Here is a 2,861-nt window from a genome sequence, read left to right as displayed (position 1 = left end):
GTTTTAGTTAATCCAACAGGTTTAGCTGGTGAACAAACTGGGTTTCAGGTTAGAAGCACTGAAATCCCATATAAACCAGCAGACCATTTTAGGATGGTTTTAGAAACTGAATTAAGCCACGCTCTTCTTGTTGTGTTATGTTACAGAGGGCACAGAGGTCATACATTCAAACAACTATTACAGTGCAATTTTAAACTGTTACCTAAATATCCCGGATACAGACTGCAAATCGCAAGGAGCGGAGCTGAAAGCTTAATTCGCTTTCATTCTTCCAGTCACTTGTATTTGTTTTTATGTCTATCTGGCTCTCTCTTCCGGAGATCAGTGCGCGGTGACGCGCACACAGTGCTCTCGTGCACGGCCACAGAAGTTCGTGAAGCAAAATGGCGGAACTCGAGGATGTTACGTTAGACGGCAAACCGCTTCATTCGCTTCGTGTGGCGGATTTAAAAGCCGCCCTGGAGCAAAGAGGGCTCGCCAAGAGTGGACAGAAAAATGCACTTATCAAACGGCTGAAAGGGGTGAGTTTGGTCAAAGGGTGGGCTTAAACCGTGAGCTTGCTGTCAAGTTGAGCAGGAGACGAGAGCGACAGACAGGCCAAGTATTGCTGCTTCGAGAGCGGGAATGCTCGTCGCGTGCATGTGGATAGTTTGGATCGTTCAGTGAGCCGCACGGCAATTGTTTTCAATAATTTGTGCAGTTATATCACGAAATTTAAATAATATAGCAGTGCGGGTTTTTTCCAAACAGCGTGTGGGTCATGACAAGCCGAGGTCTCGGAGTTGACGCCGTGCCCGCGCGTCGTATGTTTGTAGTGGGACGCGCGCACTTGTCAAGTCTCATGTGATGGATGCGCGGTTGACACTTGCACAACATTTATAAACATGGTGGAAATAATCGCTCGTTTCTGTAGATGTAAAATGGAATTAAAAATTCCGGTCAGTCAAGTTGGGACATTTCCTATTGGCTATTTATGTAAATCACTCAACTAATTTGTTTTTTCATGCCGAGTTTTAGGGGTCGGAGTACTTCACACCTCTTCCAATTGTTGAAAATCGCATTCACGTTCTTTCAGGGTCGATTTTTCCATCGATATTTAGCATAACGACCGGTAAACTGTCAGATTAACATAGCCATCCGAGAAGTATGTGCTAATGTAGTGAATAAAGTGAAAGGCTAATGCCACTCCCACCTCTAATATAAACACTTCATTCGGCTACTCTTCTTTACACTCTCTCTTGTATCAAATCATGTTGTGCTGGTCGGGTAGGTAAGATATTTGTCGGATTGTTTCTTTACACAAACAGTGTATTGGTTGGTATCACAAGGAACATGCTTCATGGGCTTTAGAAACCTAAACAAGCAGCTTATGAAAAATACTGTTCATTTCTTTACTTGGTTTGATGTGCGTTACTATCTCTGAATCTTAAATGTACATAATCTGCTGTGTTTTTAAAGGCTCTTATGTTGGAGAATCTCCAACGCACATCCACCCATCAAATTGGTCTTCAGCCCAACTCTCAGGTGAGGAGGACATTTTAACCCATTTAAACCTTTGCATCATTTATAGACTACAAAATTATAGTTTTACATGTCTAAAAACGTATTCTATAAAGCTTAGTGTCCATACATTAAATGTATATAATTTTAATTATCAACATGATTTAGAATTTGTTGCATACAGCCTATTGCTCCTAAACATATTATATATATAATTTTTTTTAAGGAACACAAATTTACCTGTAATAAAACTATCCATACAACTTTTTAAAATTATATTTTTTTTTATAATTTATGTGTTACAGAATTAGTGAAACTTTAATCAGGACATCACACAAATTATTAATTTGAATTGTAAATTTAGCACGCAAATTTAATTTATAGCACATCTATTTGTGTTTGCTGCAAGTTTATCATGCTTATTCGCTGCAGGAATTGTAAATGAGGTGTCCTTGACTTGAGTGTGCTTTCTGTATATGTATCAGATTGGAGAAGAGATGAGTCAGAACAGCTTTATAAAGCAGTACCTGGCCAAACAGCAGGAGCTCCTCCGACAGAGGCTGGAGAGAGAAGCCCGGGAGGCCACCGAGGCAGATGGTAAGCAGACTCACATGAACATACACACGCAGGTTATAACACTGACTCAACTACACCATCTGTGCAGGGAATCTTAACATAGAGTGATGCATAATGTTTGAAGTCTCATACGATAATTTAGTGTTTCCAGTGATGAGCCAGCCATGCTAATACTGATGCACCAGGCTGTCTGGGTGTAAGTGAGTTAACTTATCTTCTCACACTTGCAGTGTGCTCTGAGGAAATTCTAGGTGGTTTTCAATTTGCTATCCAATAGCTATCCAACAGCTGTATTCTTTGTTTGCTTATTAGATTGCATTCCTCAACCTTTGCATTAAGAATTTCAAAAGGGCATTGACTTTATCTTGAGCTCATGCTCTCAATTTTAGGCTGTATACAGTTTTTTCCCCACTATTACAAAAATTCTATGCATGACCTTTGCAATATGTGGTTTTCAGAGAGACAGAGTCTTGCTGGTCCTGTGGAGGATGATCACACACCAACCAAAGATAGCGCTTCCTTCCTACCAGAGAAAGTAAGCATATACACAGACTTAAATGTTTGCACAAATTAAAGATTTTGATGTAATACATTTGTGCACTCTTATCAGATTCCTTTAATCAGCGATATTCATCAGATCAGACTTGTGGCTAATAATATACTAGAGATGTATAGATTACAGAGCTGTTCAAAACGAGCATTACCTGCTGTGACATCATTGGTTTTCTATGCAAGCGGTCAGAATTCACAGAGCTTGCAAATGTAATCATGTAGAAGCAGTAGAG

At 39.9% G+C, this 2,861-nt stretch overlaps 1 non-coding gene across 1 annotated transcript; it reads left to right on the top strand.

Annotated features, from left to right (window-relative positions):
* The first annotated feature begins 2,221 nt into the window (after positions 1–2,221).
* LOC122349836 lies at positions 2,222–2,321 on the top strand. The gene has a single exon (XR_006251529.1). It is a non-coding gene; the product is annotated as a small nucleolar RNA U6-53/MBII-28 (small nucleolar RNA).
* The last annotated feature ends 540 nt before the right edge of the window (positions 2,322–2,861 follow it).

This window comes from Puntigrus tetrazona, chromosome 7 (genome assembly GCF_018831695.1).
Source record: "Puntigrus tetrazona isolate hp1 chromosome 7, ASM1883169v1, whole genome shotgun sequence".
NCBI lineage: Eukaryota > Metazoa > Chordata > Actinopteri > Cypriniformes > Cyprinidae > Puntigrus > Puntigrus tetrazona.
Note: the sequence above shows the minus strand (reverse complement) of the source record. Positions and strands in the feature narration are given on the sequence as shown.